Source organism: Schistocerca nitens, chromosome 2, assembly GCF_023898315.1.
Source record: "Schistocerca nitens isolate TAMUIC-IGC-003100 chromosome 2, iqSchNite1.1, whole genome shotgun sequence".
Lineage (NCBI taxonomy): Eukaryota > Metazoa > Arthropoda > Insecta > Orthoptera > Acrididae > Schistocerca > Schistocerca nitens.
Genome location: NC_064615.1, coordinates 954,657,391 through 954,669,841, shown reverse-complemented (window position 1 = coordinate 954,669,841; position 12,451 = coordinate 954,657,391).

The following is a 12,451-nucleotide window of genomic DNA, read 5'->3' as shown; positions in this document are numbered from 1 at the left end:
CCCCCCCCCCCCTACCATTTACATGCGATCGTAATTGTGACACGTCGCTGTCAGTGTGATGATATCACGAATGGTGATGTAAATCCCATCACAATTAAGAGCGAGCGCTAAGAAACACGCAGAATCAAATTTTTAAACGACCTTTCAAGCCTTGATCACCATCAGTCACTCAGCACCATCCCAGTTGTTGGAGATGCCACCAGAAGTGCATTGATAACAAACCCAAGGTTCTTTAAGATACACTGCCTACTTTATGTAGCAATCTAATTCCATATGTGTAACACTTACACTATATGATCAAAAGTATCCGGACACCTGGCTGGAAATGACTTACAACTTCGTGGCGTCGTCCATCGGTAATTCTGGAATTCAGTATGGTGTTGGCCCGCCATTAGCCTCGATGACAGCGTCCACTCTCGCAGGCAAACGTTCAACCAGGTGCTGGAATGTTTCTTGGGGAATGGCAGCCCATTCTTCACGGAGTGCTGCACTGAGGAGAGGTATCGATGTCGGTCGATGAGGTCCGGCACGAAGTCGGATTTCCAAAACATCCCAGAGGTGTTCTATAGCATTGACGTCAGGACTCTGTGCAGGCCAGTCCATTACAGAGATGTTATTGTCGTGTAGCCACTCCAGCATAGGTCGTGCATTATGAACTGGTGCTCGATCATGTTGAAAAATGCAGTTTTCATCCCCGAAATGCTCTGCAACAGTGGGAAGCAAGAAGGTGCTTAAAAAATCAATGTACAGGGTGAAAAGTATTTAAACCGACAAACTCTGGGAGGTTGTAGGGGACATCAAAACAAATATTTTTCCTTAATGTCATTTTTCCCTATGAGGAGTATTTAAACCGGTAGAGGAAGATTTCGCTGGCGGCAAATTAATTAAACCAAAACACTTTTCCATTTTTTATGACCAAGAGACAACACATTAACACAGCCCAATTTCAATTACAGTAGATTTTCAAAAATGCCTCCATTGACACGTAAAAAAAGGTTACACCATCGGATCATGTTCTGTCTGACAGGGGCAAAAACCCCGGGAGTATCCTGAATTGTTCCTGCTGCTGCTACTATCTGGGCAACCAGATCCTCTTCTGATGCAACAGGTGTTGCGTAAACAAGGTTGCTCATCTCTCAGCACACAAAAAAGTCCAGAGGCGACATATCTGGGGATCGAGGAGGCCATGGTACAGGACCACATCTGCCAATCCACGTTTCTGGGAACCGTCGATCCAGGAATCGACGCACACGACGATTGAGATGTGCCGGCGCCCCGTCACGTTGGAACCATGTGCGTTGTCTTGTAGGGAGCGGGACGTCTTCCAGAAATTCTGTCAACGCTCTGGCGAGAAAACTGTAATAGTGCTTGCCATTTAATGGCCTAGGTAGCAGATACGGCCCTATTAAATAGTCCCCAACAACACCGACCCAAACATTAACGAAGAACCGCACTTGATGAGCGCTAGTAACTGTGGCATGTGGGTTATCCTCACTCCAAACATGCGAATTGTGCATGTTGAAGACTCCATCACGCCCGAACGTTGCTTCATCGGTAAACAACACAGAGGATGGAAATGCAGGATGCATTTCGCACTGTTCCAGGTATCACTGCGAAAACTGTGCTCTGGGTGGACAATCAACTGGTTTCAGGTTGTACACACGCTGTAAGTGAAATGGACGCAACAGTTGCTCTCGACGGACTGTTCTTACATTCGTCTGATTCGTCTCCATGTTACGTGCAGTTGCACGAGTGCTGGGTGAAGGATCCCGTTCCACATACTGCAAGACAGCTTCCTCAAATTGCAGCGTTCTTACCGTGCGACGGCGTCCCTGTCCAGGTAATCTGCTAAATGAACCGGTCTCATGCAGACGTTGGTACACCGCAGCAAAAGTCGTATGATCCGGGATACGGCGATTAGGATATTGTTGTTGATAAACCCTCTGTGCAGCTCGTCAGTTGTGGTGCGCTACGTAGTACGCACCAGCCATATCAGTGTACTCACTCCAGGTGTATCGCTCCATTAGTAAACGGAGACAATGAACTGCTACACTGGTGGACAGCAATTGCCTTCAACTGAAGAGCGTAATACGCCCTCTAACAACTGAAGATAGTAATACGGCCTCTAAGAAATGAAGAGCGTAATACGGCCTCCACCGGTTTAGATAATCCTCATAGGAAAAAATTGCATTAGGGAAAAATATTGGTTTTGATGTCCCCTACAACCTCCCAGAATTTGTCGGTTTAAATATTTTTCACCCTGTAGGCCTGTACTGTGATAGTGCCAACGCATAACAACAAGGGGTGCAGGCTCCCTCCATGAAAACACGACCACACCATAACACCACCGCCTCCGAATTTTCAAATGGTTCAAATGGCTCTGAGCACTATGCGACTTAACTTCTGAGGTCGTCGCCTAGACCTTAGAACTAATTAAACCTAACTAACCTAAGGACATCACACACATCCATGCCCGAGGCAGGATTCGAACCTGCGACCGTAGCGCTGGCAAATTACGTTCACCGGGCAGTCGCCATACCCACACCTTGCCATTGGATCGCCACATCGTGTACCGTGATTCGTCACTCCACACGACGTTTCTCCACTGTTCGATTGTCCAATGTTTACGCTCCTTACACCAAGTGGGGCGTCGTTTGGCATTTACCGGAGTGATATGTGGCTTATAGGCAGCCGCTCGACCATGAATTCCAAGTTTTCTCACCTCCCGCACAACTGTCATAGTACTGATGCAGTTTGGAATTCCTGTGTGATGGTCTGGATAGATGTCTGCGTATTACACATTACAACCGTCTTCAACGTCGGCGGTTTCTGTCACTCAACGCATGACGTCAGCCTGTACGCTTTTTTTGCTGTACGTGTCTCTTCAAGTTTCCACTTCACTATCACATCGGAAACATTGGACCTAGGGATGTTTAGCAGTGTGGAAATCACGCTTACAGACTGATGACACACACCCAATCGCCTGACCACGTTCGAAGTCCATGAGTTCCGCGGAGGGCCCCATTCTGCTCTCTCACGATGTCTAATGACTACCGTGGTTGCTGATATGAAGTACTTGTCAGTAGGTGGCTGCACAATGCACCTTATGTGAAAAACGTGTGCTTTTGTGGGTGCCCGGAATTTTGATCACATAGTGTACCTTCTGAAGACAAATTTATGAATATATGCCTTAAATGATAAACGACGATTGTCGAATGTTACCTTGCTGCTTTCGTCAGTCCTTTTAAATTGTGATGGCAAAAAGTATGTATGTTAGAACAAACAGAAATAAATAAGTCAATAAAAAAGTAAATAAAATTGGAGTCTTCGATCCGTTTCTGGCAGACTTTATACTAACACTCTCTCTCTCTCTCTCTCTCTCTCCCTCACACATACACACACACACACACACACACACACACACAAATAAGACGTTGGTTGACAATATGAACAGTGAATTTTACATTACAGATGCTATATGTGGTCGAAGGCTGTGATAGATGTGGTAGAATGTTTACATGTATTTTTATTTATAAACCTTAGTATTAAGACATATGTTACAATTAAGGATTTATATAACATTTTTCAACATATATAAGTTATTAAATTATTCTTTGTCAGTGAAATAAACTATTAATTGTTGGTGAAGTAATTTGCATCAGTACTTCCAACTCTATCACTTTTGAGTACTACCATCTATCAATGTTTCAAAAATCACTTTTCAGAATGATTTGTTGTTGCCTGTCTCTTTTGTGTAACATAGGAAAACATTGTTATATATCACAGAACAGATGAGCAGTATTATCTTAATTGTTTGTGGTTAGGGCTGAACAAAAAACATTTTTTGAAGAGGTTGGAGATGAGCTGGCCAATTGCAAAACAGAGGTTTTTAGCCCTTGACCTAGGTTTCGATATTTATTTTTAAATATCTCCTTCAGAAAGAGTGGGTCTTGTTCATCACATTAAATTAGCCATCGCATTAAATTAGCCATCATGTGATGTAACAAAGCCCACACCTTCTGAAGAAGATATTTTTAGAAATATCGAAACACAGGTCAAGGGCTAATAAACCTTTGGTTTGCAACTCGTTGGCAGATTTTTTCAACCTCGTCAGATTTATACAGCTGCTGATTCGCAGCCATGTTTAATATTTTCTTGAAAAGAAAAAAAGTATGTGTCTGTGTTGTGTGTGTGTGTGTGTGTGTGTGTGTGTGTGTGTGTCTGCTGCCTGTACCCTCCGAGTGTGTGTTGTAGTTTTTATTGTCTTATAAAAGCAATTATGATTTTGTATGGTCTGAATATAGCAGCAAAGTGTGATTTCTTTTTTTGTTTTTCAGGAAAAGGTATGCAGAAAAATGGTCTACCTCAGGGAAGTGTCTCGGATCCACTTCTCTTCAACATTTATACCAACGACCAGCCATTGACCCCGGACACAAGGGGATCATTATGCGCAGATGACATAGCCCATGCTACGCAGAACTCATGCTTTGAAACAGTGGAAAGAAACCTGACAACGGCACTTAGAACACTGTCAAGCTACCACATTCGGAACCAACTCAGACCAAAGCCTTCGAAGACACAAGTGTGTGCCTTTCATTTAAGGAACAGGGAAGGTAATCGTGAGCTACATATTGAGTGGTCAGGCATCCAACTCCAGCATCATCACGCCCCTAAATACTTCGGAGTCACTCTCGACAGAACTCTGACATCCAAAACTCACTACATGAAGACCAAAATGAAAATCTCCACTCGAAACAACCTAATTCGCAAACTAGCGGGAACACAGTGGGGCTCACATCCACAAGCTTTTCGCTCTTCTGCAATGGCACTGTGCTTTTCTACTGCTGAATATGCTTCCCCAGTCGGGTCATGTCATCTCATGCCAGACAAGTAGACATTACTCTCAACGAAACCTGTAGGTTGGCCGGACGGGGTGGCCGAGCGGTTCTAGGCGCTACAGTCTGGAACCGCGCGACCGCTACGGTCGCAGGTTCGAATCCTGCCTCGGGCATGGATGTGTGTGATGTCCTTAGGTTAGTTAGGTCTAAGTAGGTCTAAGTTCTACAGGACTGATGACCGCAGAAGTTAAGTCCCATAGTGCTCAGAGCCATTTGTACCCTGTAGGTTGATCACAGGTTGCTTAAGACCTACCCCAAATGATAAGCTCTACTACCTGGCTGGAATAACGCCACCATGGGTACAAAGAGTAGTGGCTGCCAACAAGGAGAGACTGAAAGTGGAACAGAACCGTGCCCATCCACTGCACGGACATAACCCACCACAGCAACGACGAAGCTCGCGAAAGAGTTTCCTGAGGATACCCGAGAAGCTCACCATTTCACCAGAGAAGGCGACTGGAGTTATGGAAGAAGTCGACTTCTCACCTGCGCGGATGGGTGCCAGAAGCTGAAGAACTATCACCTGGATACAATGAAAGCTGGCTGGTGTGGAAGTCTTTGCCGGCCGCTGTGACCGAGCGGTTCTAGGCGCGTCAGTCCAGAACCGCGCTGCTGCTACGGTCGCAGGTTCGAATCCTGCCTCGGGCATGGATGTGTGCGATGTTCTTAGGTCAGTTAGGTTTAAGTAGTTCTAAGTCTAGGGGAATGATGACCTCAGATGTTAAGTCCCATAGTGCTTAGAGCCATTTGAACTATTTTTCGGAAATCTTTAAACAGATTGCGATCAGGAGTTGGACGATCCAGAGACAACCTGAAGAGATGGGACTTCGTAACGGAAGATACGGCCTGTGATGGTGGACAAGGGCAAATCACAAGCCACATGGTTCAGTGCCCTTTTTACTCTACTCCTGCACGAAGATTGATCTCATGCAAGTCACTCCAGGCGCCTTGGAGGTTGCAAAGTACGGGCACATGTAATGGCTTCTGTAAATTTGTTTGTTTCTGGCTCGAGAATAATAATAATAATTATAATAATAATAATAATAAGACAGCCACCAGAACAAGCACAAATAGAACACGAAGTGACACACATGTTAGATATAGAAGAAAAATTTCAGCTGACATATATAGAATACAAAGACACAAATACAGACATAAGACCATTCTTGCATAGACCACCAAATAACCCACAAGTCGAAACAACAATAAAAACTATCAACACAATCATACACAACAAAATAAATGAAAACACAACTATGGAAGAGTTACAACTACTGGTTTATATAGGAGCACTCACTACACTAAATATACACACTAGACAGAGATCATAACCAACCAACACACAGAAGAAACCCACAAAACCAGCATGGCAACACGGGCTACACATCAGAATAGAAAAACTGAGAAAAGACATCGGACAGCTAACACAATTTATAAGAAATGAAATCTCGGAAAAAAAAACGAAAAAGGTTAGGTAAAATCTCACAACAAGAAGCGACAGAGCAATTAGACGAAAAGAAGCAGAAATTATAAGCATTAGCCAAACGACTCAGAAGATACAAAAAAAGTGAAAATAGAAGGAAACAAAACCAAACATTCAACACAAACCAAAAGAAATTTTACCAGACAATAGATAACACACACATTAAAATAAACAATACACCAAACATAACAGACATGGAACACTTCTGGAGCAGCATATGGTCTAACCCGGTACAACATAACAGGCATGCACGGTGGATACAAGCAGAAACAGACACATACAAGATGATACCACAAATGCCTGAAGTGATAATTTTGCAACATGAAGTCACCCAAGCAATTAATTCTACTCACAATTGGAAAGCCGCTGGAAATGATAAAATAGCAAATTTCTGGTTAAAGAAGTTCACCTCAACACATTCACATCTAACTAAATTATTTAACAGTTACATTGCAGACCCATACACATTCCCTGATACACTTACACATGGAATAACTTATCTGAAACCTAAAGATCAAGCAGACACAGCGAACCCAGCTAAATATCGCCCCATAACATGCCTACCAACAATATACAAAATATTAACTTCAATCATTAAACAGAAATTAATGACACATACAACACAGAACAAAATTATAAATGAAGAACAAAAAGGCTGTTGCAAAGGAGCACGAGGATGTAAAGAGCAACTGATAATAGATGCAGAGGTGACATATCAAGCTAAAACTAAACAAAGGTCGCTACACTACGCATACATTGATTACCAAAAAGCTTTTGATAGTGTACCCCACTCATGGTTACTACAAATATTGGAAATATACAAAGTAGATCCTAAATTGATACAGTTCCTAAACATAGTAATGAAAAATTGGAAAACCACACTTAATATCCAAACAAATTCAAATAATATCACATCACAGCCAATACAGATTAAGCGTGGAATATACCAAGGAGACTCATTAAGTCCTTTCTGGTTCTGCCTTGCTCTGAACCCACTATCCAACATGCTAAATAATACAAATTATGGATACAATATTATTGGAACATACCCACACAAAATCACACATTTGCTGTACATGGATGATCTAAAACTACTGGCAGCAACAAATCAACAGCTCAACCAATTACTAAAGATAACAGAAGTATTCAGCAATGATATAAGTATGGCTTTTGGAACAGACAAATGTAAGAAAAATAGCATAGTCAAGGGAAAACACACTAAACAAGAAGATTACATATTGGATAACCACAGCGACTGCATAGAAGCGATGGAAAAAACGGATGCCTATAAATATCTAGGATACAGACAAAAAATAGGAATAGATAATACAAATATGAAAGAGGAACTAAAAGAAAAATATAGACAAAGACTAACAAAAATACTGAAAACAGAATTGACAGCAAGAAACAAGACCAAAGCTATAAATACTTATGCCATACCAATATTGACCTACTCATTTGGAGTAGTGAAATGGAGTAACACAGACCTAGAAGCACTCAATACACTTACACGATCACAATGCCATAAATATAGAATACATCACATACATTCAGCAACAGAAAGATTCACATTAAGCAGAAAGGAAGGAGGAAGGGGATTTATCGATATAAAAAACCTACATTATGGACAGGTAGACAATTTAAGAAAATTCTTTATAGAACGAGCAGAAACTAGCAAAATACACAAAGCAATCACTCATATAAATACATCGGCTACACCACTACAATTTCATAACCACCTCTACAACCCTTTAGACCACATAACATCAACAGATATGAAGAAAGTAAATTGGAAAAAGAAAACACTTCATGGCAAGCACCCGTATCATCTAACACAGCCACACATCGATCAAGACGCATCCAACACATGGCTAAGAAAAGGCAATATATACAGTGAGACAGAAGGATTCATGATTGCAATACAGGATCAAACAATAAACACCAGGTATTACAGCAAGCATATTATTAAAGATCCCAATACCACAACAGATAAATGCAGACTTTGTAAACAACAAATAGAAACAGTAGATCACATCACAAGCGGATGTACAATACTAGCAAATACAGAATACCCCAGAAGACATGACAATGTCGCAAAAATAATACATCAACAGCTTGCCTTACAACATAAACTTTTAAAACAACAAGTTGCTACATACAAGTATGCACCACAAAATGTACTGGAGAATGATGAATACAAATTATACTGGAACAGAACCATTATAACAGATAAAACAACGCCACATAACAAACCTGACATCATACTCACCAATAAAAAGAAGAAATTAACACAACTAATCGAAATATCCATACCCAATACAACAAATATACAAAAGAAAACAGGAGAAAAAATTGAAAAATACATCCAACTGGCTGAGGAAGTCAAGGACATGTGGCATCAGGATAAAGTTGACATCATACCAATTATATTATCAACTACAGGAGTCATACCACACAATATCCACCAGTACATCAATGCAATACAGCTACATCCAAACACATATATACAACTACAGAAATCCGTAATTATTGATACATGTTCAATTACCCGAAAGTTCCTAAATGCAATATAACACATACCGTACAGTTAATAGGAAGTGACGCTTGATCAAGGTCCGCGTCACTTTCCATTCTCAACCAGACTTAACGTCTGAGAAAGTAAAGAAATAATAATAATTCACCTCATACAGCATATTTCTCCTAGGAGTCGTTGGGCACATTCTCTTTGACGTTTTGGAATATATTTCCAATTTTTTTACAATGTGTCACTGGAGTTAGCCCAAACAAATACTGCTCATATCGTCTTTCATGTGCCGCCCACTGTCGACATACAGCTTTCATTTTTTCTCAGATAAAAACAAAATGATTTTTAGAGCGAAATTTTAAGCGCCTATGCGATTGATCGGTTCCAGTTTAGTCTGTGCCAACAGGGACAGTAAAACACGAAGAATAATCATTACTCCAGCAGTGACAGCACTGCTGTGGTCCGCACTATTTGCTACCGCCATGCAGCAACGCTTCTCAGTCGCTGCTGTATTACTGGATATTCTTCGTATTTTAATGTCCCTGTTTACACATATTGATAAAACAATTATTGCACTGGATTAATTTTGAACTGCTCTATCGAATGTGCCAATAAAATTCCGCTTATAAAACCTTTTCTTCTTTTCTATTGGGAAGCAGACCGAAGCTTTCCGTTGACACTACGGGAGCATGAAAGACATTATGAACAATATACAGGGCGTAAATTTTAAGTTAACAAACCAGAATAACTCCGAAAATAAGCTTCACACGAAAAAATGTGTAGAATCCACAGTTGATTATTTTCGAATGGACATCTGCTGGTGCTAAAATTAGCCCGCCACCCCAGCCCCTTGGGGGTGGAGCGGGAGGGAACCATCATTTTTTATTGCAGAATCAAGTTCTACATGAAAAACTACGTACATTTTGTATTAAACGTTTGCTTTGATTCCTGGTAGTTGGCATTGTAATTCAAGAAAATCCATGTTCTCTTTTTTGCGTGGAAAATGGTTACGGATAAATCAAAAAACATTTTATTTACTTCTTAATTTTAATTCGCTAAGACTAAAACTCTCCCTCCTCTCCCCATAGGGTGGGGTTTTTTAGAGAGGAATTAGAGTTTTACAAATGTTGACCCAAATATTAATTTTTTTCCGCAGATTCGGATAAGTTTCGTTTGTTTCGTGGTCATGAGGCCACACAACTATTAATTATCAAACAAATCATCTGACTAGCCAACTAAGAGGGAGATTTTTCTTGAATTACAGCACCAACTATCAAGAATCAGAACAAATGTTTAAGACAAAATGTACGTTGTTTTTTATGTAGAATCTGATTCTGCAAAAAAAAAAATGATGGTTCCCATTTGAAATTTTAAAATTACCTCCGGCGCCACCCCCCAAGGGGCTGGGGTAGCGGGCTAATTTTAGCATCAGCAGATGTCCTCCTCGAAAGTAATCAACTTTGGATTCTACACATTTTTTCGTGTGAAGCTTATTTTTCGAGTTACACCCTGTATTTTTGGTAGCCTACAACGAAAAACTACCCAAAGTTGTAAATTTCACTTCTTTCATTTACTCGATGATTAATTTCTGACTGGGACGCAGTTTCAAAACATCTTAACACTTAGTGAAAATGGTATTTCCGAAAATGTAAAAGTCATGTCAAAAATATATACGCTATGCAATGCAAGTGAACATTTACAGCGTTACAGCGCACACAGATAACTCATTTGCACAGCATAAATACGTACATATTTTCGAGATTTGCATTTTCGAAAAGATCATTTTAACTATTAGTTACGATGATTTCAAAATGGGTCCCGGCACGAAACAGGACATCCAGTAAATAAAAAAAGTGAAATTTGCAACTTTGTCTGGCTTTTGGTTGTACTGATTAACAGACGTTGCTGAACTATTATTATTTCAGCCTGCTGGAAGGTCTTAAGTATTTTTTGGGCTAACTTCAGCTACATTGGAAAAGCGAAACTTTAACACTCTGCCCATACATCAGAGAAACTGCGCTTGACGTCGCTTAGGACTGACACTTAGTATAAACCGCTCATGATATTTCGAACTCACTAGTTAATGAGTTTTGTTTAGTTGCAGTGAAACTTTAAACATGTCGCCTGATTTGCCTCAACACCGATCGAGTAATCTACTTATGGCCTTTATACTGTAAGTTGTTACCAATTTTTGTTTTAGGAATTTACCGACAGACAATTTATCTTAGACATCGGACGGTACTCGCAGTAATGCATACAGATTAACGGGGCTCCCTTTATCGTGGTGGGTCGCTCGCACGGTACGCGGAACCAGGCTTTCAAACGAGGCCAGGCAAGCTCAGCAGCTTACAAGTTGAAGCCTGTGCTAAGTGCAGCGTTAAATTCATGCATGAATATTTATACGATGTCTGAAATTCGTATTCAAAAGCTGAACGGATTACTTGCTAATGCTCTGGGATGAACGAAAATATGCACTAAGTAAATAAAAAACTTCTCTGCGGGTGGAAAAGGGGACACACCGTAGGTTTGTGTGAAACTGAGACTCTGGTTGCAAACTTCTGTTTCCTGAGTAGTTGTGGCTCCAGCTGCCGCAGACTTTAAGCGGGACATAGAACGCCAGCTGACAGCGACAGTCTGTTGATGCGTGCACAAATACTGTCCCTCGTGCAGTGCTGTAACTAGGGTATGCCAGCCGGAGGGCGTGTCCTAGGAACTGTGGAAATGCAGTTTTGTGACAAGCAAGACAAATGCGGAAGGGCAAAAGGGAAGGGTTCAAAATGATTCAAATGGCTCTGAGCACTATGCGACTTAACTTCTGAGGTCAGCAGTCGCCTAGAACTTAGAACTAATTAAACCTAACTAACCTAAGGACATCACACACATCCATGCCCGAGGCAGGATTCGAACCTGCGACCGTAGCGGTCGCTCGGTTCCAGACTGTAGCGCCCAGAACCGCACGGCCACTCCGGCCGGCAAAAGGGAAGGGAACCACGAGTAGCGACAGGAGAGGAAAAACGTACACTACTGGCCATTAAAATTGCTACACCACGAAGATGACGTGCTACAGACGCGAAATTTAACCGACAGGATGAAGATGCTCCGATATGCAAATGATTAGCTTTTCAGAGTATTCACACAAGGTTGGCGCCGGTGGCGACACCTACAACGGGCTGACATGAGGAAAGTTTCCAACCGATTTCTCACACACAAACAGCAATTGATAGGCGTTGCCTGGTGAAACGTTGTTGTGATGCCTCGTGTAAGGAGGAGAAATGCGTACCATCACGTTTCAGACTTTGATAAAGGTCGGATTGTAGCCTATCGCGATTGCGGTTTATCGTATCGCGAAATTGCTGCTCGCGTTGGTGGAGATCCAATGACTGTTAGCAGAATATGGAATCGGTGGATTCAGGAGGGTAATACGGAACGCCGTGCTGGATTCCAACGGCCTCGTATCACTAGCAATCGAGATGACAGGCATCTTATCCGCATGGCTGTAATGGATCGTGCAGCCACGTCTCGATCTCTGATTCAACATATGGGGAC